Genomic DNA, 27500 nt, shown 5'->3' with positions numbered 1-27500 from the left:
TGTGTGTGTGTGTGTGTGTGTGTGTGTGTGGGCTTCATCTGTGCAAGACATGTGTACCCTTTTGCAGTCCAGAGGTCAGTGTATGTAACAGTGTTATATGCCCCTGTAAGTCAGTCTATGGGGGGGTTATGCACCATAAATAACCTAGGCTATTACAACATGTTAGGGATATTAGGAGTAAGCTGCCTTAAGGTATCTGGATGCACATTACCATACATTTCACATTGGGAAAATGCTGGCCTACTGCTTACTGCCATACAGACTGTTCTGTTTGTCAGTGTGATTGTGATGGTTTCAGTTATGCCTTGTTTTATAACAGATACATCCCATTGTGTCAACTGAAGTCTTTTCCCTCTAGGGATTGCGTACAGAGTGTAGTTAGAGGCTGCTGGACTATATATCTGCATTACTTACTGTTGATTGATTGTTATCCTGTGACCCAGTCTGTTTTTACTGTTGTATTACTTGAAGGCCTTGGCCTGGACAGCAACATATGTTATGCTTTCGGATTACTGTATTAAATGATCTGTTTGAGAGTTGCATTAATCTGTTTGTATGTATTTCAAAGTCTAAATAGCTATATGACATGGCATATACAACTGTAATAGTACACAAATAAAACTGTCTTATGTATGCAAACCTGCGTGTGGTGTTAATCCATTGACCTCTTTGTGGGTATTTGTTTCAGGCAACAATTGTCTTTTGTATGGGTGACTCATACACTGTCCATTTGATAAGGTGGCAGCTGTAGGAATACTGGCTGTTCAGTATGGTATGCACCCTCTAAATATGTATCTTCCTATACATATCTGTGTGTGCATGTGTAGTTACATATAAATATATATATATATATATATATATATATATATATTTCTTTTATTTTATTTTATTTATTTATTTACATTTGTTGACCGGGAGTGTCCGACTGGATGTAGGTCTATTTTCAGCAGAGGCCCGGGGAGAAAAGCTCCACAGTTAAAATAAACAGACAGTAATTACACTGGATTTACATAGCGATTAACACTTTGATTAACATAACAATTAATTACAAACATAGTTAAAGATGTAGAACATAATACATCAGTAGACAATTAGAATCTTTATCTGTTAAGTACATAACAGACATTAACATATGCTACAACAAGAAGTTCCTGCTGTATAATAAGTACTAGGCTTATGAGCATCTGAGCTTGCTATAATCAAGGTAGTTAGTGGGGTGGAATGAAAGGTAGTGGTTGGATGGGGTGGGTGACATTAGAGTGGGAGTTGCAAGGGAATAGCCAGCATGTTTTTGGTGCGCTTTTAGTAAAGTTTTGAAGTGTGTGCATGATGGTATGGAGGTAATTGTGGGTGGGAGGGAGTTCCATAATTTGGCTATGGCACAAGAGAATAGTGCTTCACCAGCAGAGTTATTGGCTTTAGTGATCTGCATGTGATTTTTGTTGGATCTTAGTGGTCTGGTGGTGCAATAGGGTTGGAGTAGATTCTGGAGGGATGCGATACTTAGTGGATGGTTTACTAGTTTGTGGGTGAGTGAGAGTTGATACCATTGAAGGAGCTGAGGGAGTTCAAGCCAGCCCATTTCAGCAAGTGAGAGACAGTGGTGACTACGGTAGGATGCCCCTGTGGCAAATTTGGCAATTTTGTTGTAGCAGGTCTCTAGCTTGTTTAGATCGCATTGCCTTAGGTTGGTATATATTGGAGAGGCATAAAGTAGGGTGGAGATAAGGTGGGAATTTGCTACTGAAATCTTTGCTGCTTTGGTGAGAAGTTGCTTATTTCTGTATAAAGCTCCTAGTTTTTTGTGGACTTTTTTTATGGTCATGGATATTTGAATGTCAAATTTTAGTTTATTGTCTATTTCCACTCCTAGCAATTTGGTGTGTTCTGTTGGGTATATAGTGGTGTTGTATTTTGATGTGATGTTAAAGTGAGAGTTGTTTTGAGTATGTTTGGTGGGTTGGAAGATGAGTAGTTTAGTTTGTTTGGGTTGAGTATTAATTGGGCATCAGATAACCAAGTTTCAACAAAGAAAAAGGCTTCCTGTGTGACTTTTTGCAGTTTGGGTAGGGACTGGGCTGAGCAGTTGATGGTTGAGTCATCTGCGTATTGTATGAGTGTGCCATGTTTGGTGGCAGAGGCTAGATTATTGGTGAAAACAGAGAAGAGTATGGGGTCCACGGATGGATCCTTGGGGAACCCCTATGGAGACAGGTAGTTGGGGAGATATGTCATTCTGCCATACAATGAATTGTTGGCGGTCAGACAGGTAACTCTGAAACCAGTTAGTGACTGACTGAGAGAAGGATAGGTTATTGAGGACAGAGATGAGTTGCTTGTGTGGGACCATGTCAAATGCTTTAGATAGGTCTAGGAAAGTAGCAGAGGAGAGATAGCCATTGTTTTATGCTGAAGGATAGTGTTAGTAAAGGAGAGTAAGGCAGTGGTGGTGCTATGGTTTGGTTGGAAGCCATGCTGAGTATTGGAAAGGAGGTTATTAGTAAGGAGGTAGTCTGAGACCTGAGAGTGTATGCATCTCTCTAGTATTTTGGAGAGTGGAGAGAGAATAGCTATGGGGCAGTAACTGGTTAGTTCTGTGAAGGGGCCACTTTTGTGGAGCGGAATTATATGTGATACTTTCCACAGTGTGGGAACATAACTTTCTGACAGAGATCGGTTAATCAAGATGGATACTGGGTAGGCCAAAGCATCAGCGGTGATTTGTAGGTATTCACTTGGGAGGTTGTCTGTTGCTAATTTGGTGGGCTTAAGTTTAGTTAAGAGTTTTTTTTATGTTGGAGGTAGGTACAGGAGAAAAACAGAAAGCAGTGGGGAGATTACTAGTTGAAAGTGTGGGTTGGAAGGGAGGGGGGTTGTGTTGTTTAGCTAGTGATAGTATGGTTTGTGTGAAGTGTGTGTTGAATGAGGTAGCAATATTTTCGGAGGAGTGAGGGATGTTAGGAGGAGGGGTACTGACTTTACCTGGGTGGAGGATGGAGTTTATGGATGACCAGAATTGTTTGGGGCTGTGTTGGGAGGAATCTAGGGCAGATTGGTAGTATTAGAATTTGTCCTGTTTTATTAGCTTTTTGACTCTACTGCATAATTCTAGGAATTTCTGTCTAGTTGAGGGGGTTTTGGTTTTGCGCCAGTGCTCCCAGGCTTTATCCCTGTTATTCATTTCTGTCTTAGTGGTTTTCTGTAGCCATGGGGAGGGTTGTGCTTTGGTTCTGGAAAGTCTTATGGGGGTATGGTAATTAAGGATGCTCAGGAAGGTAGTATTAAAAAATTCAGCTGCGTCATCAAGACTGAGGTACTTTAGAGGATGCCAGTTACATTCTTTGAGGGATGAGATAAATGTGAGTGGGTTAAAGTTTAGTTTTTTACGTATTTGACCATAGATGACAGGTTTAGCTTGGTATAGGTATTTTTTGAGTAGGAATGTTGGGGAGTGATCACTGAGGCTATCTAATAAGCAGCCTGTTATATATGACTGGGGGCTCTTACTGACTAGTATCTAATCCAGGGTAGTGTGCTTGCTGGAGTTTTTATTTATCCTGGTTGGCGACTGGACTAGTTGGGTGAAGCCATGAAGGTTTACATGATGGGTTGGATGGTTGCCAGAACAGGATTGCCAGTCAATATTGAAATCACCTAAAATTATAGTTTTTTGGGGGGAGATGGTGGGTAGACCAACTGGGGAGGTTTTCTAGTGGAGGGATGTTTTGGCCAGGTGGGAAGTAGCATCCAATTATGTTGTTGGTTTTGTTTTGGTTTATTTTGTGGTTGGTATATATTATTTCTTCATTGCCTATTTGTGGAGCTGATGATTTTAAGATCTGGATGTTTAGATGCTGTTTAAATATTATAGTTACACCGCCTCCTTTTTTGTTTAGCCAGTCTACTCTTAGTATACCGTTACCGGTAGGGAGTATTTGCTCACTGGTAATGTGAGGTTTTAGCCAGGTTTCTGTCAGGATGACTATATCTGGGGAGTACAAGTCTATGGTGGTATGGAGTTCATGGACTTTGCTGGATATACTTATAATATTTAGGCTTAGTAGAAGGAAGTCACTTGGCTTTCTATTGGCTGTGATATGGGAGAAGTTGTGGTTTCTAGTCTGATTATGAGGATTGGGGTTGGAGATGGTAGGGCTAGGGTTGGGGTGGATGTCTCCACTTAGGGCTAGTTTTGATATGCATGAGGTTATTAGTTTTCTCAGTTTTTGAATGTGTTTTTTTATTGTTTATGATATATATATATATATATATATATATATATATATATATATATATATATATATATATATATATATATATCTATATTGCAATTAATCAGATTGAACTTCACATTTACCTACACTAACATACTGCAGCTCCTGAATAACTGTGTCTACAGGATTGAAATTGGCCACCACAACAAACACTGTTTCTCCCAGCAATTAATCAGAGTAGGTTACACATATAAAAAGCATTTGCTAAGCTTTCTCTTACAGTGCTGTGTAATTAAGCAAGTTACCATTTTGGTCAGCCATAGGGCTCTTTTCTACTTGAATGTTTGCCTCCTTCCCCTGTAACTAAAGTACATTGACTCTTACATTTGTCTCTCTGACCCTAATTTTTACAGTTATAACTTGTACCTTTCTGGCTTTCTCACATTCAGACATAGATTCCTGTCGAAAGTTTTACTTACTTGTCTGACATTTGAACAAGTTAGCCTTGTAAAAATCCTCAGAATTGTATTACAGTTGGTCTGTCTTTCCTGCTAAACATAAGTAAAATTAAAGCGCTGATTGCAAGTGACATTAAAGTACTGAATGCAGATTTTAGGCCCTTACATTCAACTTACCTCTGGTGTGGTGTCTTGAGTCAATCAAGGTATCCCACTAACCACTCCTACTGCCTTCTCTTTTCCCCCACCCCCTTTTTCCTCATACAGGTTAAACTGCTAGAACTTAGTACAGGCATCATTTTCAAATGTTGGTGCTTAGGATCCCCCCCCCACGGCTGACCTGGTGTGATTCAGTGTAAAATTCTTCATTGTATGGATATTTCTACTGTTTTTTGTGTGTAACTGAATGACCTGATGCTCCCACCTAAAGCTCTGAAAATTATACTCTAAACTCATAACCTACAGCTAGCAAATACTATGCAAGAGTATAAAACACAGTTTAAAACATAGTGTATAACTTAGTGTAAATTATAGTTTAAAAATACATTTTAAAAATACAGCCATAAGAAAACACTTGCAGTCAGTGTTAGCCCTGCTCTGCTTGCCCTCGTTCTGCTTGGGCTTGCTCCATGCCCCTCCCTGCCCCCAATTCCAACCCACCCCCAGTACCACTAAATTTATAGTTACTCAACCACACCCCCTGTTATAACATCCTATCCGCTTTCACCTAACATACTTTCTACACCCACTCTATTACCTCTAAATTTACCATCAGATCTTCAGCTGTTGTGCCATACAAACAACAGATTCTAACTACTATACTCCTCCTCTCATAATGCTATGCTCCTCTTTACTACCCATTCTGCTGGCCACTTATTTACTCACTTTGTATGAAAACCAGTTTCTCATAGGTTATCAGTACCCAAAAGGCCATACTATCACCCCAGCTGTAAAGCATTCTACCTTCAGCCATACTAATAATAATGGGTCCAACTCAACATCTTGTTCACTCTTTCAGCATACCAACCCCTGGTACATTAGCCTTTGATCTATACAATACTACAAACCTAAAAACAAACCCGACGACATCCCAGGCTGTGTACTACATGAACTATGAAATGAAATGGCACCTCACCTAAGTGTCATGTTTAATCATAGCCTCACCTCAGACTTCGTGCCCACTGAGTGGTGCACAGCTACAGTTATCCCACTCCACAAGGGGGATCCACCTTGGATCTCGGGAACTACTGCCCCATCTGTCTGATGAGCCTGATCTGCAAGGCCATGGAACGTATTATCATGGAACTTATAAACAAAGACATTGGCAACCTTCAAACACTGGACCCCACGCAGTTTGGGTTTGTGAAGGGGCGATCTTGTCTCCTGAACCTGATTGACTTCTTTAAATCAGTCTCCAGAGCTGTGGACAAGGGTAAGGTGGTCCACACAGCCTTTCTGGACCTCGCCAAGGCCTTTGACACCATCCCCCACTCTGGAATCGTAGATAAACTTACTAAGCTGTGCATTAATCTGTACATCACTTGATGGGTTGCCAACTGGCTTACTGACAGCACCCACACTGTAAAAGTAGCCGACTTCAAATCCATCTCCAGACAAGTGACATGTGGAGTACCTCAGGGTTCAGTCCTGGGACTGTTCTTGTTTGGCATCTACTTCTCTGTAGTACAGGCCAACGCTAAGGGACTCTGGCTAACAAAGTTCGCAGATGACTGCAAACTGGAAGCCATTATTGAATCCCCAAATAATATGGATATTCTACAAAAGGGCCTTACAGAAACAGATGCTTGGTGCCAGAGCCATGGGTTCAAGCTCAATGCCAAGAAATGTATAGTTATCCCCTTTGGGAAAAAACATGTACCCAGAAATTACCACATAGGTGGCAGTACACTAAACACTGAAAGTGTGATAAGAGACTTAGGGACACAGGTGGACAGTGGTCTCACCTTCGATAACCACATCACCACAACAGTCAGAAAATCCTTCTATGTGGCACACCTCATCAGTAAGTGCTTTTCATCCAGAAAAAAAGGAGGTCATTGTCCCACTGTACTCATCCCTCATTAGAGCCATTATAGAATACAACACCCCGTTTGGTATGTACCTCTCAAGACATCTGCAACAACTGGAAAGGCCACAAAAAAATCTCACTCAAAGAATCACAAGCCTAAAGCCAATGCCCTGTGCTGATCATCTAAAAAAACTTCAGCTATACTCTGTCACATATCGTCTACTCAGAGGCGATCTCTGCTTAACATACAAGGCCATGTCAAACCCAGAGCTGTTGGACATGCTACACTTAAAGAAATCTCAATCCCTCAGAAACACACACTCCAGGGATCTAAACCTTGTCATCACAATGAACAAAATATGCTGGAGGGAAAGGTTCCTGACCCAGAGACTCCCCAGATTCTGGAATAGACTGCCCATACATGTCAAGCAGAGCGCCTCTTTGGCCCTCTTCAAAAGGAACCTTGATGATTGGATGGGAGATAGGAAATTCACCCCGGGAATCACGTCAGTTGCCCTGCTAGACAGGGGTCCAGGGAAGTAAATACTGTGGGAAGAAATAACCAGGGAATTGTTATGACTAGCCTTGTATAGGCCCTAGGGCTGATAGCCTAGTATCAACCTATGAACCTATGAACTCCAGAAGCTTATCACTAAGTACACACCTAGATTAATACTCAGTGGTGATATTCACCCCAACCCTATCTCTTCCACGTCTGATATACACACCCCCTCTACTTGTAACCTAAGCTATAAAACTATAATCAGTAGACCAACTAACTCTCTCCTGGCCTGTCATCTCAATATTAGAAACATTAATAACAAGGTACACGAACTGCATGCACTCCTGGCTGTTCACTCCCCTGAGATTCTCTGCCAATCTGAAACCTGGTTAAAAGCTAACACTACCAACAATGAAGTGTTACCACCTGGGTATAACATACACAAGCTGGATCGTGTTTCCAGGAAGGGGGTGGGGTAGCTATACTCTACAAATCTGAGTTGAATGTGATCATAGATGTTACTCAACCACCTCAGATTAATAACTCCGAAATTCTTGCCACTAGATTGCAACTTAACAAAGTAAATGCATCAACATCAGCTGCATGTATAGTCCCCCAGGTAACAATATAGCCACACTTGAAGATACCCTACACTGGCTATCATGTCATTGGCTATCATGTCATTACCCCCAAGAAATCCTACTACTCGGAGATTTTAACATAGACTGGGGCACCTGTTCCTCAGAATCCCCATCTACCCATATTAACCTGCATGCATTTACACAAATCATAACCACCCCTTCCAGGCTAGGTACACCCAACCAAAAAGAAAGCATACTCAACTGGGTACTTGTAAATAGTAACCCCCAACTGTACACCACTAGTACCCTCCCCGATGACCTAAGCGACCACCTTCTCACTTATATAGTTAAGCAAAAACCCATTAATCCCCAACAACCCTTACTCAGAAAAGTCAAAAACAAAAAAGACTTTGACCCTGCCAAATTCTAACAGGAGCTTAACTCCTGTAACCGGTCTATTCTAAAACACCTCCCCTTAGAGGAGGCAGTTGCATATTTTAACAACAAATTTCTTGAAATCCTTGATTTGCATGCACCTGCCCGTTCAAAGAGAACAAAAGCAAGAACTGCACCATGGCTTTCTAAAGAGTCTAGACTAAAAATTACCAGTAGAAACAAATGTTGGGCTCCATGGCACTCTACTAAAGACCTCCAAGATCATGTTAAATATAGGTAAGCTAGGAATGAAAATAAAAAGTCCATTTTACAAGACAAAAAACAATGCTATTGTAATTTACAAACAGCAAACCAGAACAATCCTCAGAAGTTCTGGGCAGGTCTGAATAATCTACTTCATCCATGCCTCATCTATTTTCATTAATGTGGATGTGAAAGACTTGTTTTCTATGATTCCCCCATAATTTAGGGCTTGAATGTTTTGAGAATTATTTATTGGATAAGGGACTACCACAGGACAGTATCAATACATATGCTGAAATGTTGGAAATTGTATTAAAGAACAATTTTATTTATTTTGATGCACAGTTTGTCTTACAAAAAATGGGGGTTGCAATGGGGGCAGCTTACGGCCCCCTCTTTGCAAACATAGTCATGTGTGAATGCGAGTGAAGGTTCCTGTTTGTATATCCTGGGTTTCATGATTGTGTATTGTATTTACGATACCTTTATGATTTGTTTTTTTATCTGGAAAGGCGATGTGGATTCTATTTCTACTCTACATGAATATATGAATAACACTACTGATTTTTTGGAATTTTCATATACAGTTGGGGTTGACCACATCTCTTATCTTGATGTTTTTTTTTTTATGAAGGACAGGGCGAGTTGTAAATATGTTTCTACTATTTACAGGAAACCTACTTACTAGAATTCCTTCTTACATTTTGATAGTTTACATCCCTTAGCTCAGAAAAAAGCAGTTGTCAGGGGACAATTTGTGAGGGCCGCAAGAATGGTGTCCAACTTTGAAAGAAGATCTAATTTTTATTTACCTATTCTTGGTGGCATTGAAACATTACCATCCAGTAATGGCATCACTGGTATGAAAGTACTTGTAAATAATAAAACAAGTAAAGACAATATGGGTTTTAGATTATCTTTTATTACCAGGTTCAGCATGGACCATCAAAAAGTGTGTGACATTATTTTTAAAAACTGGTATGTATTAACTGAAGATGGGGTATTAGATCAAAAGTTAGTGAAAAACCAATCATTATTTGGTCAAGAGGGCTAAATTTGAAAAATTTGGTGAAAACATCAAGTAGGAATAGGGTTCCTGACAGAACCCCCCAGATGTCCAAGTGTGGGTGTTGTTCTTATTGCATGTATATTAATACAGGGGAATTATTTGATATTAATGGATATATGTTCCAAATAAGGGGTAGCTATAACTGTGATAGTGTGGGGGTAGTGTATGGGGCCTTATGTCAACTTTGTCGTGCCTTCTACATAGGAAAAACAGAACGTACACTTAAGTGTCGTATTTATGAACATGTTTATGACATTAAAGTTAAAAAAACACCAATGCACTTTACAGACATATACTTGAATTCCCGGACATCATTTTAAATTCATAATTATTGATCAAGTAATGTTAAATGAGGGGGGGGGGGGTCCATGGCAATTGTTACCGGAAAAGAAGGAACTATATTGGATTTTACATTTGGCTGCTGTAGGTTACCCTGGTCTAAATGAATTGGCATCTATAGGTTGTGTTTTAAAACGTAAGGCACAGTATACATAAGATAAATAAATCCTATTTAATTTGTATATATGAATTGTTATATAATTTATTCATATTCAAGCAAATATATTTTGTGGATTTTTTAATGCATATATTTTTACATTATTGTAGATATTTTATATATATGTGTATTTGGTTTCTTGGGATAACCTTGTCATGTGTCTGCTTTTACTATTCCTTTAAAAATTTCAATTGGAAGTGGTCATGTGATTATGCTGTTCAAGATAAATTGGGATTATGGGAATCTTATTGTTGATCTAAAGAAGTTTTGTATTTTACTTAACGAAAGCTCTTATCTTTTATTAAAGTTCTTGTTTGGAGCATAATTTCACCATCAGTAACTCTAACCTGTTGAACTTGTCTATTCATGTTTGCTTATGTATTCTTTGTCTATACCATATTTGTAATATGTTTTCATTGCTTTTATTGTATCGGCTTACCTTGGAGCTTTTCTTCCCGGGCCTCCACTGAAAATGGACATGAATACAGTCAGACTATCCTTGTCAACAAATGTAAAATAAAATAAATAAAATAAATAAAAATAAATATATGTATCTGCATATATGTGTGTGTGTGTGTGTGTGTGTATATGTATCTTTGGAATGTTTATTGCTTCCACATTGTACATTCCCTATGGTAGCCAGTCTGTACTGCATGATATGTTTTTGATACCAGCCTGACTTCATACAGGTGGGACTGATTACTGTTAATGTATTGTGCCATGTTGTGTCAGGTCCTGGGTATGGGACTTCCAACAGTTGGTATTGTATTGCAGGGCAGATTTGTTTGGCTATGGGGGAGGGGGTGATATCAATACTTACAAGATGTATTTAGCTTGGGATCCCTCACCCCCATTAACAGTGCCTGTGGTCATATATGTATTTGTTATGTTCTATTTTATATCTATAGATATATATCTGTATATACACACACACACACACACACACACACACACACACACACACACACACACACGTATATGGGAATCTTATTGTGGATCTAAAGAAGCCATAAACAAACTATACAATAGAAGGAGGAAGCTACTAAATGATAGAGCAAAATCCCAAAAAGGGAAGGCATCACTGATCAGTATTAGCAAAAAACTATGGGCACTCATAAAATTGTCTAAGGCCAGCTTCGAGAGAAAGATTGCACCAGACACTAAGGATAATCACAAGGCTTTCTTTAGTTATGTTAGGAACATGGGTGGTAATTCCCAGATATGCTCAGAATTAGTCCAAAATGACAAAAAATACACCGAACCCACAGACATTGCCAACATCCTAGCTGACAGGTTCAGCGCAAACTTCTCCCCCCTCCCCACCAAAAGGGCAAATATCTATCCCAGCAGAGTGCTGCCCCCCTGACATCTCAGATGCTCAGGTAAGAGCCACCCTCTCCAAAGCAAAAAACGCAGCATCAATGGGACCAGACGGTGTCCCGGGCTGCGTCCTACATGAACTCCAAGAAGAGCTAAACCCAAACATAAAACTACTGATCAATCTCAGCCTTACTACAGGATATGTGCCCAAAGAGTGGCGTACAGCAACAGTGGTCCCTCTCCATAAAGGTGGTGCCTCAACGGATCCTGGAAACTATCGCCCCATAAGCCTGACTAGCTTGGTCTGCAAAGCTATGGAAAGGATCATCATGGACCTCATAAATAAAGATATTGGGGACCTACAGACACTGGATCCTACTCAGTTCGGCTTTGTTAAGGGCAGATCTTGCCTCTTAAACCTGGTTGATTTCTTTGAAACAGTCACCAAGGCCATTGACAAGGGGAAGGTGGTCCACACAGCCTACCTGGACCTTGCAAAAGCCTTCGATACAATACCCCACTTGGGCATTATAGATAAGCTCACCAGCTTAAATATAAACCCCTATGTCACTAGATGGATTGCAAACTGGCTCAAGGACAGAACCCACATGGTTAGAATTGCTGGAGCCATGTCAGACTCCAAACCAGTTACAAGTGGTGTCCCACAAGGCTCAGTCCTGGGACCTCTCTTGTTCAGTATATATTTCTCGGAGGTACAGGCCAACACGGAAGGACTGTGGCTGACCAAGTTCGCAGATGACTGCAAACTGGGCACCATAATCGACTCTCCATCCGACACAAGCATCCTCCAAAAGGGCCTCATAGAAACAGACAACTGGTGCCAGAGCCATGGCCTCAAGCTAAATGCCAAAAAGTGTATAGTCATCCCCTTTGACAAAAACAAAGTGCCCACAAATTACCACATAGTTGGTAATCCATTAAGTACAGAAGAAGTAATTAGGGACCTGGGGACCCAAGTTGATAGCAATCTCTCATTTGAAAACCACGTGGCCAAAGTGGTTAGAAAAACATTTTATATAGCCCACCTAATCATGAAGGGATTCACATCTAGATCAGGGGAGGTCATCGTGCTTCTTTACTCATCCCTCATCAGGCCCATAATTGAGTACAATGCCCCTTTTGGGATGTACCTTACCAGACACCTGCAGCAACTGGAAAGACCCCAAAAGTACCTCACCAAGAGGATCAAAGGGCTCAAACAGATACCATATGCTGCCCGGTTAAAGAAACTCCAGCTCTACTCAGTGGCATACCACCTGTTCAGTGGCGATCTGTGCCTGACGTATAAAGCCATGTCCAACCCGGAATTAATAGACATGCTGCACCTCAGAAAATCCAAATCCCATCGAGCTACGCGCTCGAGAGACTTGAACCTCAGCACTGAAATAAATAGGACATGCTGGAGGGACAGATTCATAACCCAGAGGCTCCCTTCACTCTGGAATAAAATCCCAGTCCAGGTTAGGCAGAGTCCCTCATTGACTCTCTTCAAGAGGAATCTTGATGAGTGGATGGGAGATCGTAGGTTTACCCCGGGTATAACTTCTGTGTCACTGTTAGACAGAGGCACAGTATACTAACCTCGAAAAAGGGCACAGCAAAATAAATTTAAAATGGGTGGCGAAAGCCAAACACATTCTGGCTAGGCTTATAAATGCCCTAGGGCAGATAGCCTAGTATGAACCTATGAACATATATATATATATATATATATATATATATATATATATATATATATATATATATATATATGCTTACTATATATATTGCTCTCTCTACCTCTCTCTCACTCTCTCTCTCTACATGTTTAAATACATTTCCTGTGTTGTTGAATGACTGCGCTGGAAGATATGTTTGTGAAAACATTAGGGCTACGTATATCTGACATTGCTTAGTGGTAAATCACTTTGGCTATGGTGTGTAGGGTCCTGGGCTCGATCCTTGCAGAGGCTGTGTATTTTGTTGCTGGGCAGACCAAGGGCAGTTGGATACATAGTGATTAAAGCACTTTTAAGCAGTTGTAAGCGGATTTGTTCGGGTTTGCATGGAGATAAGCACTGCTAACTTCTGGTTACAGTTTCTTATACTAATTTAGCTTCTCAATTGCTTAACCTGTGCAGGTATTGTTTACCCCTGCACAAGCAAGTTTAAACCCGCTTACTGCTGCTTAAAGGTGCTTACTCCCATTTACCTCCGCACTAATTTCTTTAAAAGAAATGAAAATGGTTGCTAGGAAAATGGTGAAAAAGGGGCACACAGAGGGAAAGACAGTAGGGAAAATAGCTTGGGATGTGCAGGACGAGTGTAGGGAAGGTTCATACCTGCCCATTTCTTCTACAGCAACAGCTGTGCATATACAATGAATTTGGAGATAGATTTGGACACTGAAACCCCTGAGAGAGGGGTGAGGACAGCAATAATATGTTGTGAAGCCAATTAGACCAGATTTCATGTGTCCAGTGGACATGTGTGCGAAATGGACAGCTATGTTTGGGGTGAGATTTTTTTTTTTTGGGAACAGTTTGCCCTTTTTTTTTTTCAGGTGAAAGTGGGATGTTGGGGAGGGATAGTAGTTATATTTGGGGAGGTAGTTTGGGTAGGATAATAGATAAGACAGACAAGACAGCAAACAGGGGTGGTATATGACAAATGTGGGGCTAAGCACCTTGATGGGAAGGTGTGTTTGGAAATTGGAAGCCCATGGGCCCTCTAGTGGAAACAGTGGGACTGAGGTCCCCACCCATGGGCAGTCACCACTGCACCTTCACAACCCTGAAGGTGTCTGTGCTGGGGGCTGAGTAGGAGGGCCAGGCCGACCCTCTAGTTGTGACACACAGCCCTCAAGTTGGCAAAGCAGATCACCAAACTCCCTGTGGAGCTCGGTATGCACAATGCCCCGGACATGGTGACAGGTGATAGTGTCCTGTCCTCTCCCCCTCCCGGGGGGGTGATCCCCACCCCCTGATGCGGTTCCACCCGAAGTTGGGCAGGACTAGCGGACGAGGAGGTCCCGGGGTGGGCCCCAAGATGTGCTGGTGTCCGGTGCCATGGCCAGCTGAGGGGGGACAGGTGGGTCCGCCAGGACCGGCCTTCCCAAACGTGCTATGGTGTTTCAATTTTACAATATTTGTGTGTTAGTAATAGTCAACACATTCCAGGATTAGGTATAACAGCATGCATAGATATTCCCATTAACCCAAAACACCAGATATGGAATAGTTAGATAGCAAACAGAACCCATGCATATGGACCACAGTGGCCATTACAACAGCATGCAGGTATATTGATGGCAGCATGCCACCAATGTTGGAGTATTTCAACATGGCACATGCATAGAAACAAATTTAAATATTTATCAAACAATAGGACATATGTCCCAACAGTAGATTTAATGCAGCACATACCAATTGAGTTGTGTATTTAGTTTACTGTTGCAGATATGGAGGGGGGGAGGGAAAGATGTCAATTAACAAATAGTATATTCCTGTAGTTTTCATTGTTTTCCTAGTCAGTGCTTTGATCTGTATCTTACAGATAATAGTACACTACCCTACCACCTTAGTTTGGGTAGTGGTATGGATGTAGACAGCTATATATATGAACTGAGTTTTACCTTCATTATACACCTCTTACCTGGTATACTTGTGGCGGTATTGTTTGTTAACACTACCTATTTCTACACATATTCCCAGATTCCAGGACTCTGGGCATGTCTTGACCACATGCAGGTGAACTGGGATATATGTTGACTATTGCTCTCTTAAACCTTTAGTGAATTGTACAATGACAGGTTTGTTTTTTAGACATTTTCCAAATATGTACAGGCCTGACATTCAGTTATATAACATGAAATGCTGCCTACATTTCAGAGATTAGCACACTGATATGCCAGGGGGACAGGGTAACAGCCGGCAGATATGGGCCGATTAACTGGACATTCTGGACAATTCTGTACACTTGTGGGGTATGAGTCTGCATACAGCTTACTATGACTCCCAGGATTCGAACAATGGCTGTGTCTGCTAAAAATAAAACAGTATCCATCACAGTTGAGTGTGCTATATAGATATTGCTGTGTATCTCTTGTCTAATTTCTGTCTATAATTCTCCTGTGTTTTTACAATCTGATCTTGTAATTACAACACTCTTATACAGGATTTCCTAGACAGTTGTATTATGTAGCACAGTGTGGGTGACAGTGATGAGTAATACCTTATTATTCAGAGCAACTGCAACACTAACAATGCCATACAATGCCAGAGTAAACAGTACCCGTACAGGATATCAATATTTTATTTCTAGACACAGTTTTGGTATCTGACAGACCTATGGGGGCAATGTCTGTGAGCACTACCTGAATGTTGCCACACTAATTACCAGATTCCACATTAGTATTATGCACATACATCTCACTCTGTTACTGTACACACTCTGGTCACAGCTTGACAACATGGGGGTGGAGATGGGACATACTTGGCTTGTTACTCATTTTGGGGAGTTGCTAGAGTGACAGATTTGTTCTTATAGATGTCTGACAATCAGATGTATTTCTTGTTTGCTGCCTAAATGTATGGGATCATCCCACTGATTTGCCAGGGGGACAGGGTGACAGGCAGCAGATATGGGTCAATTTACTGGACATTCTGGACATATCTGTACAGTTGTGGGGTATGATTCTGCATATAGCCTACTACCACTCCCAGGATTTGAACCATGGCTCTGTGTGCTAAAAATACAACAGTTCACGTCTCAGTTGAGTGTGCTAGTTGGATTATGTTATTTGTCTCTTCCCTGTTTTCTGTCTAAGTCTCTATCAGTTGTACTATATGACCTCTTGGGATTACAACAGTCATATACAGACATTCCTACACATTTTATATATGTAACACATTGTGAGTAACAGTGCTTAGTACAACAGTACTATTAAGAGATTGAAACTCTACATTACCATATGATACCAGAGTAAACACATGTAGTCCAACAGTTAGACCTTTATTGTCAGGCTATTATGCTTTTATTTACATACAACCAATATGAGACTCTCCCTTCCATAGTCTCTGGTGTATGCAGTACATGCCTTAAACAATGCAGGTTTTATACAGGCAATTAACTTACTGCTACTTTTAGATTTATTTCCTATGACAGTACATGCAAGAGTATTACTAACCTGTCTCATGTCGCAACTGCTGCAATCTACAGGCATGGGCTTCCTGGTTCACAGCCCGCTCACCTCCCACTGTGAAAGATATAAGAGGAATATATAGCCATACCTATACATAATATACATGAGCTGGCAATTATTAAACAGGTAGTGGAATGATACTTACACACGGCTGGGATATCCCCTGTCCTCCTAGCCTCTTGGATCCACTGATCCAAGAGATCCCACTTTCTCTGCTTCAGGTCGGCATAGTTATGCCTGACCTATTCACCAGTTTTGGGTATGCCAGTGACACTGGGGAGGTCACGGGCGAGATGGGCCCAAGCTTCCGCTTTGTATTGGGAACCCTGGTACTGGCCCTGCAGCAGTATCTGGTCATGGTCTTTCAGAAGGAGTCCTTCCATGACTCTGGACTCCTGGATGCCCCAGAGCTGCACCCAGAAGGGCACACCCTCTCCAATACCAGTCATAGTGCCTACAGGAGGAAGCTGCAACCAGTTATGAGATGTATTCCCGCCTGTTGGGTTTAAATAGGGCCGATTTCCTGCACTTTGCCATGATTGGATGGTTTTGAAAATGCTAAGCTATGGGAAAACTTACTTACCTAAGGTTGGCATTGCTTAAAGGGGTATATGAATGGGCAGACTGAGTTAGCTGGCCTACGCATTGCTTACACCTACTAAGCTGGGCTGTGCAATGCTTAGCGTAGCTTAATTTTTAATTTGCATACTTTTTGCTCTTTGGCATTGATTTATTATTCATTACATGATATATATTTGTTTGGTATCCATGATTCATGTGTACGTACACTGTATGGGGTCTTTTTGTTTATTAGACGCTTTCAACTCTTTATTACAATGACACCTCACATCTGGGCTTAATGCAGTACTCCAGTTCAAATATTTATGCTATGTAGTAGGTTTTACAACATAAAACTGTATATAGATTCCTTTCACATGTTCAGTTTGATTTTCCTGTAGTGAGGATCTGTTTGGTGATACCTCAATCTTATGTACTGCTGTGATGGCTTAGTGTTTAATTACTGTGACTATAGTGTACAGGGTCCTGCGTTCAAGACCTGCAAAGGCTGTTTATTTTGTTTCTGGACAGAACAGCAGCTGTTGCATACAGAGTGAATAAGGCACTTTTAAGCACTTGTAAGCAGGTCTGTGTGGGTTTGCGCAACAGTAAGCAATGCTAGCCTTCAGTTAAATATGTTTACAGAGAGTTAGCTTCAATATTGCTTAACCTGTGTGTGCATTGCTTACCCCAGGCAAATGGGCTTAAACCTGCTTACTACTGCTTAAATATGCTTACTCTTGCTTAATAGTGCTTACTCCCACTTACCACCACACTAATTTAAACAGTAATGTAAAATGGTTCTTGCGAAGGTGGTGGTGGATTTGGAAACTCTTTGGATTTATCATTCATTACACACTGTACCTTCAATTTGTATCCCAGATTCCTGTGTACATATACTGTATGGGGCACTTGTGATTATCTGTGGATTTTACAACATTATGACAATGACACCTCACATCTGCATTTAATGCAGTACTCCAGTTCACAAATGTATGCTATTTTGTAGGTTATGCAACAAAAAAAATATGGGTCATAACGTGATTTGACATGGAAAATGGAATGTACTGAAGTGGGACTCGAACCTGGAATGACTGCTTGTAAGGCGAATGCTGTGCCTACTACACTATTGCAGTACTGCTTCATTTGCATATATCTTGATTTTTATCCTCTTGTGCCATTTAAGCTGCATTAAACATAGCTAAGCGATGGGCAAACCCATGCACATATGGTTAAATTTTATCTGTTTCATAAAAAAAGGCTTCTTTATATTTCATATATTAACTATTGCTCTTATAAACTTGGGGAGAGTGCTGCTGGGGGTATGCAAACCCCTATGAGTGGTCTCACTCATTCTTATTCCTAAACTGCTGTTCTTGATTGCAGGGGTGTGTATATTCTGTGAGCTCTGCTCTCAGACACGCCCCCTGCACTTGTACATGTGCCTTCATTGATATGCATAGCGCACTGCCACCCTTCTCTTAAACAGCCACTTCCATGCAGGACTAAGCTAGTCCTGCACAGAAGAACAGTGGATCCAGGGGTATATGTTTTGCACAAAATACATGCTTGCACACATATTAACACACGGAATTTCAGAATTTTGGAAGCGATGCTTGGAATCGAGCAATGATGTAGCCGTTTGCATCTCATTATTTTAGGATGTATAGAATAGTTATATCCTCTGCATTTCTGAAACTCATTCTATTTGCTCATTTCCGAACATTTTGAGTATGGAAAATTTTCACTTCCTTTTTATGTAAGTTTCCCAAATGCTGAAGTATACTCTTTCATGTTAACTATATTATTTCACATATAGGCCTTGAAATCAATTTAAGCTTTGAATTTACAATATTCTTAACCTATAAATGTGGAGTGGTCATCATTAATAGAATGATATATTTATCAATAGAATCAATAGAATGATATATTCTAACATTTTGATGCCATGTGATTGGAAGCAAACATATCTCAGGTCACTTTCTTGATTATAGGCATCAGTTCACCCTTATTGGGAGAAATATCACTTGTCCTTGATGAGGCAGAGTATTACAGCTTGGGTAAATTGTCAGGATGCGAGTTCATTGTCTATAATGTAATTGCAAGCTGTTTCTCTCCTAATGTTGTTAATTAGCTAACAAGTAATTAATTTAACAAAGCACATAGACTGACTCGGTAGAAGGTACAAAACCATGATTTTAACATTTTTTTATTTTGACACAGTGTTGCCTGATGTGCAGAAGAGACATTTTTTTAGAAATTATGCTGTTGGAACATAATGACTTTTACACACTTTTCATCCATTTGGATCACCTTTTCATATAATATAACCTAAAAGTTTGAAATTAACAAAAGGGAAAGATGTAAATTAAATAGATTTTCAACAAGGCTTTGTCATCAACAGCTCAGCAAGTTCAGTGATCCAACTAAGCTGTTTAAACTACTATACATTTTATTTAGTTTTCTTACAAAGCAATATAGCAAGTGGTGGAAGCAGCGGCTTGCAGTCTTCTGAAACATCTAAGTTTAATTGAATACTACTTTATTGATTATTGAAGCTCTACATATGAACTATTGCAGTTGATATATCTAGTATTTAATATGAAATTTACATACAAGGGATAGAAAGGGAGAGAGTAGACAGGTGGAAGCAGGGAGGGGAAGGAAGGGTATGAAGAAAAAAGAAAAATATGAATGAAAAGAAGAAGGGATGGTAATAAAAGAGGATGGGGTAAACAAGAAGTGAGGAAGTGTGTAAGGCACATAAACCACATACTTAAGAAACTGTTGCATTGTATAGTATTATAAAATGTGGGAGTTCTTTGTAACTTAATATGTTAATTAGATTATATTTATGTACATTAGTATTTGATTACTATTATTACTATAATGGGTTTTGTTTGTCTGCAGTATTTGAATATTAATTGTTAATTAGGTGTATTCATATGTAAAAACCTGTTTATATGACCATCATAGCAAATAAGCCATCTTACAACCAAGAAAATGATCTTAAAATAGAATAGACAGATATATTATTTAATACAATTTAGTTATTATTGATAATAATTAATAATAAATTAAATATAATGACAATCTAATCTGACTCATGTTAAATATAATCTGTATGTAAATCTATTCTTACAAATTGAGAATTCCTTTTAGGTATTTATGTATCAGGCACATTACAACTTAATAAGACTACCGATTATACTTATAAGATAATATTTCCAGGTATGTTATATTCTTTAGAATATTAAATTTCATTATTATAATTTACTCTCCATAAAATAGTTTATCTTATGGAGCTCGATGTTGCTGACTGCTAAAGTATGAAGGATAATCTAACAGACCTGTGTGCATCTATTGGATTAGGAATGATTTACATTCCATGTTTAGAGTGGGATATTGTTCAATTTCTATTTGTTATTTTTTCCTCTTTTATTACTTAAGTATTTTTATTCAAAGCCTGACTCAATGTATATCTTATATTTATTCATAAAAGAAATAAGCACAACCTTAATATTTAAAGAACAATATATTAAAGTAATATGTACTGTTAGAGTAAATTGTTTAACAGTGACAAACATAAAAGGGGGAAACAAGTAATATCTTAACAACAATTTGAAATGGATTTAACACTGTTATCCTTAAACACTAATGGTCTAAATAATCATAGGAAAATATCCAACTTATTGAAACATCTAAAACTGAACAAAGCACAAGCAGTTTTCATTCAAGAAAGACATTTTAAAATAAATACCAGATATGTATTAAAGCCTAATGAATATAGGATTTTAGCACAATCTTCATATAAGTCAAAGACAAGAGGAGTAAGAATCCTATGGAAAAATAATATCATTAGCCCTGAAGTTATTTATAAATATGAAGACTTTGTTAGAGTTAAATTTGACAATACAATATGGACCCTAGTTAATTTATATTGGTTCCCTGGTATTGGAATAGGAACTGTATAAAAACATTAAGACATGATTGCTAATAATTATAATGGGGGGGGGGGGTAAGCTCATTTTTGACACTTCCGAAACTACTAATAAGATACCTTTATGTACTTCCACTATAGCAAAATCTTTAAAAAAATGGACTGAATCTTTTCATTTAATAAACACATTTAAATTGAAAGAAGATAAATCTTTATTATTCTCACACCAAGAATATAGATTTGGTACACAAACTAGAATAGATAAATAATTTGTTAGCTAGGATCTAAATACAAAAATCACTAGTTATTCAATAACTCCATGTCCTTTTTCAGACCACAACTCTCTAATTTTGAATTTCCAAAGTAATTTTAACTCATTCGTTTTCATTCCTAGAATTCCATCATATATAACAAAAATAGAAGAATTTAAACCTTGGTTGTTATCAGAACTTCATTTTTTCTTAGACATTAATTATGCAAAGGAAGTTAATATAGTCATGATATGGGATTCATTGAAAGCCTATATATTTGTAAAATCCCTTAGATGGTATAAAAACAAAGTTAGAGAATGGGATTTTGAATTGCTTGATTTACAATCTAGGCTTTTGTTGACAGAATTGGGGAAACACTCTCCATATATTAAAAAGAAGATAGAGAAATTAAATAACAAATATAATGAAATTTTAAAACACAAAACACATTTAGCCCTAGAAAAACTAAAAATAAACTCTTTGTCCACCTTTCCTAGACACTTACATAATTTATCTACAAGAGCTAAAGTACTTTCAAAAGCTAATAATATTAGCAACATTTATCATGAAAAGATAAGGAAAAATGTTTCAGACATAGGAGATATTCTTGATGCATTCAGACATCATTGTATGGAACATTTTAAAAACGGAGAAATACATAATGATCAATTAAATTTAAATACAATTTCTGCATACATAAAACAATTCCCGAATAATTAAAAGTAGACTTATAAAGACCCACTTCTTATAAAGAAATTACTGATAAGAAAAAGGAAAGTAAAACTAACAAAGCCCCTGGAATTGATGGCATAATCACAGAGATATACTAACTCTTTCCCTCAAATACAATTTCCCACTTTCATAAAACATGATTAGAAATCCAATCACAAGCAATAATACCCCCATCCTGGAAATATTCATTGATTACCCCATTTCTAAAAGAAAATAAATCTACAGATCATTGTGCCTCATATAGACCTATATCATTATTAAATAATGATTATAAGATTTTCATGTCAATTTTAGCAAATAGAATGATCAAACTGGGTTTATACACAATAGACATAACCATGACAACACCAAAAGAATACTCACTCTTATTCATTATTTATACAGGGAAAATCAAGAATCACTGATAATCAGGCTAGATGTTGAGAAAGCCTTTGATTCTTTAAATTGGGAATATCTATTTAAAATGTGGTGCTGCCGGTCTGATTCTCAGCTAGAGCGTCTTCTACGTGGAGACATGCGTGAATGGGCGTACCTTCATTGAAGGTTGTGCATCAGAGCTGGTAACTCGGCACGTAAAAATCAACTACCAATCATTAGCGGACTGGAGTTCCGCTGTGGCGACCCCTAACTGGGAAAAAGCCAAAAGACACAACGATTGCTATTCAAATTTCCCCCTTGATTTTTTCAACTATTAATGAATATATGTAAAAATAATGTAGCGTATATTAAATTAGGACCTTTCACCTCGGAATCTATTTCTATAACAAAAGGAACTAAAGAAGGATGTCCCCTGTTGCCTATTCGTTTTGCATTAGCTATCGAAATTTTGTGCTTTCATTACATAACACAAACATAAAAGGGGTAGATGCATATAACCAATACAAATCTAAAATAATGTTATTTGCTGATGATATACTTCTAACACTACTTAATTCCAAAGAAACTCTAGAGGAACTAAATATACTAACTGAGAAATATAAGACTTCAAGTCTTCACTTCAATAGATCAAAATCTAAATTTTTATTTCTAAATAAGAAGAAAGAAGTACAACTCAAACAGAATCATATTATAGGGAAACAAGTATCTACTTTGAATTATTTAGGAATTGTCTTGTGTAAAGATTTGAATGGGTTAATATCAACAATTTATAATAATATCATTAACACAATCAAATCCACAATTGAAAAATGGAATAAATTACTACTGACCTTTGAAGATAGATTACAATTAATAAAAATGGTTTTACTACCCAAACTTTTGTATGTAGCACTAGCAATCCAATTGTTTCTAAGGAGAACAATTCTTAAAGAGATAAACACTAATTTATTAAAGTTTCTTTGGTTTCTTAAAAGAAATTAAGTCGCTTTAATTCATCATATTACATCATGGGAAAAAGGTAGACTAAACTTCCGAGATATTGAATCATATATAAAGGCATCAATACTTAAATTCATTATGGAATGGATAAATCCAAGCTATTCTGCCAGTTGGAAAGATTTACACACTTTTATATCAACAAATTATTCTACTTCAATAAAAAAATGTTCATTATTGAATAAAGCAAATATACCCTGGTACCTACTAAACATTAATATTCAATATAATATAACTAAACCAACAAAATCATATTTAATTAATCATTACATTAACTCATTTAGGAAATGCATCAATGATAATATGGATTTAAGACTTTGGTTTGATCTTTTAACTCCATTCACCATAACAAAAAACTATCCCCACAAAATATTTAGATAAACATTCACTTTGTGGGAACAAAATCATTTTTCTGTTGGCAGCAATGCATTATAGAACCTGAAGTTCTAGATAAGCAATTGATAATGGCTACTTATGAAGTCCCATGTCAGGACTGGTAGACTTTACAAAATATATTAATGTACTCCCAAGATTTATGTAGAGTAATTAATAATTTTCATTTAATAATACCCCATTTATAAATTACTTATATGACATTATATACAAAGATCATAACATGAGTAATAGTATTTCAAAATTATAAAATAAAAACATGTAAATACAGGACCAAACAATGCTGTAAAATAAAACAACTTTAATAAAAGATAAGAGCTTTTTATGCCTCACACTAGGCAGTTCTTCAGACAAATTACAGGAGATCACATAAAATATATATACCATACTCAATTGTCCAATTAATGAAACAATTTGCATTCTCTCAGGCAGGGTTTTAAAGGCACATATCCATTCAAGCCTAGGATTTTATGTGCCTGCAACAAAGTAATCCATTTTGTTTCAGCTTTCTCAATGATGTTATTCAAATCACCTCCTCTCTTATTAACATTCACACATTGTAATACCAAGAAATTAAAAGAATGGTCATTACAATTTTGAACATGTTTATATAAAGCAATAGTAATGTCCCTATGCCTGATATAACCTATGTGCTCAAGTAAATGCTCCCTCAGAGTCCTACATGTCTTCTCCACATAGAAACTACTGGACTTATTACAGATAGCAAGATAAACTATATTCTTACTTGAGCAATCTGCATAAAATTTAGGAGTGAATACAAAACCAGTAGATGGATGATTAAACACCTTAGAATCTAAAATATAGGAACAAGCTGTACAATTCCTGCATGCAAAAGTGCCTTTCCTCTCACAAGGGGGCTTAAGCCTCTTGATGTTATCATAACAAAGTTGTTTTTTGAGAGATAATCCATTCTTAAAACAGAATTGGGGTGACTCACCAGCAAAATCAGATATTTTATCATCTGAAATGAGTACTGACCAATTCCTCCATACCACTTCACAGATCTTACTGACATCACTAGTAAACATGATAATAGGTGCAACATATCTCTCACTACTACCTGTTCTCCTATTTGGAGTACCATTGTTATGGGAATAATAAGGTTTAGCTAAATCATACCTAGCTCCTTTAATAGCTCTATCTACCACATCAAAATCTTTCCTGAAATAACCATGTGTCAGCAAATCTTGCTTCAATATACCAAGCATCTGATGAAAGCCTTAATCACTAGCATGCAATCATGATAACCTGTATGCTTGATTCTTAGCAATATTCTTAAAACATACAATGGATTCATACTGGTACAATGCAGTAGGGTATTCCTTCTGCATGATTTCCTATAAATACACATTTGTAACATTCCTCTATCTCCTTTATAGAGATGAACATACCAGGATATCAATACACTCCAAATGTGCATTTTTAGTGAATGTAAGATACTCAGTAGTTGATTCAAGGTAAGTAACAAATGAATCTAATTCAGACATAGTGCCGTCCCACAGAAAAAAATATGTCATCAACAAATCTCCTAAAGAATTAAAGGTGTTGTGAAAAAGAATGTGGGCCTAAAACATGTTCATATTCCCAATTAGCCATAAATAGTTTGGCATAGCTATTGGCACAGGAAGTGCTCACAGCCAAGCCAACCTTCCATAAATAAATGCAGTCCTCATATATAAAAACATTATTTTCAAGAATGAGATCTAGGAGCACACAAACCATAAAAATAAAATCATTAGAATAATCACTATGTCTGTGTATGAAAAGCCTAACTGCTTCAACCCCTTCCAAATTGGGTATTACTGTAAAAAGAGTATTCACATCCAATGTTACCAATATATAATTGGATATATAGTAGGCAGAATTGAATTCAAACAAATCTTCTAAGAAATGCTGTGTCTCTTAAAACCTTATGCACACACTCAACTTGTTGTGTCTTTCTGCTTTTCCCGTTTAGGGGTTGCCACAGCGGAACTCCGGTCTGCTAATGATTGGCAGTAGATTTTTACGTGCCGGGTTGCCAGCCCTGACACACAACCTTCAACGAAGGTACGCCCATTCACTCATGTCTCCACACAGAAGACGCTCTAGCTGAGAATTGAACAGGACAACGTCTTACTGTGAGGCGACAACGCTACCGCAGCACCACCCAACTATTTCCCTTAATTTATGTTCAACAAAAATAGATAAAGGCTCTGTTAACCAGCCATTGCCAGAAACAATTGGACAGAGAGGGATTTAAAGCATTTTTATAGCTCTTAGGTAACGCATGAATCATGGGCGTGAGAGGAAATTCAACAGAAAAATATTCATAAAGCTCAAAATCTATTAATCTATTCATAAGCAGATCATATAATTCATCATGAACATGCTGAATCAACCTAAGCATAGAACTAGGCTGTAAATTGATATACACATTATTATCAGAGAGCAATTCTAACATTTTCGTATCATACATTACTTTATCAAACACGACAATCCTCCCTCCTTTGTCAGCAAGCCGTATTTGAATGCCCATATTGTTTTTTTTGTAAGTGTTCAAAGCATTAACTTCTGCACGAGTCAAATTAACAAATGAATTTCTGTTGTGTTTCAATCGTTATTCAAGTAACTCTCATTCACACTTATTCAAAAACAGTTCAACAGATGCAGCCAAAAGCGGACAAAAACACTACATTTCTTATACTTAAAAACAAAACCATTGTCAGATGCTAAAACTATTTTAACATGATGTTCCATGCAAACAGTCTCAACTGCAGCATAGTCTCAGTCAAATCCGCTTTGCTAGTGGGTATAAAGGATAAACTTCGATTTAAAAGACTGACCTGTTCAACAGTAAGCTGGCAAGAAGACAAGTTGAAAACTAACGAATTTTCAACAGTTTCCAGGTTGGTTTCTTCAGTACATCTGTCTCAACAGGCAGTTTTCTCTTTCTCTTGTCACTCCGGACATTGATGTCCTTTATTGGAGCTGGTAGAGTTAGAAAAGGAGTTTCAGACACTGGAAATTTAACTACCATTTTTCATCAAGCTCCGAAACGTTCATCTTCATCATTAAAGGAAACACTCTCAACACCAGAAATGGTTGACACTCTGACATCATTAAGTAGAGGAGGGGCATGTCTGGCTTCAGGCACTGAGGGGCTGTGCCTGTCTTCTACTTGTTGAATAGTTATCGTATTACTCCTATGAGCTGTATTAATGTGCTTATCTGCTTTCTGGCTAACAAGAGTAGAATTATCATTCATATTACGTGGATACTCAAAAATATGGCTTTTGCAAAAATCATTAACATTTCAATTCAACTTTTTACTTTTTAGCGCTTTAAGTTTATTTTCACAAACTGAGACATTGGTAAAAATTGCATCAACTTGTAGCTTAATAGTTTCAGGCCTTTGTTGGTGAAATTATATGAAAAATCCTATCAGGAAAAAATGAAGACTGCAGAGCTCAAAAACTCTGCTGCTTTCAATTTGCCATCCAAGTCACTCCCCCTTGTCCATCCATCTCTTAACAGTTGCTAGTAAAGCTCTTGTAAACATGTCTGTTATACACATTTAAATCAACTAGTTCAAACAGTTGTGATTTTACCATTTTAGATCTGGCAAAAAAGTAATTTATGAAACTTAAGGTACTGGGTCACTGAAATTATATCTGCACTTTTTTGTGAAATGTCTACTCACTTTGTCAAAATGGTTTCAGTCTGTATTAGGAATGCCCA

The sequence above is a fragment of the Protopterus annectens genome, chromosome 1.part2 (assembly GCF_019279795.1).
Source record: "Protopterus annectens isolate FY-2018-M chromosome 1.part2, PAN1.0, whole genome shotgun sequence".
Classification (NCBI taxonomy): Eukaryota; Metazoa; Chordata; order Ceratodontiformes; family Protopteridae; genus Protopterus; species Protopterus annectens.
The sequence above is the reverse complement of the archived record's forward strand: the minus strand, read 5'-3'. Positions refer to the sequence as shown.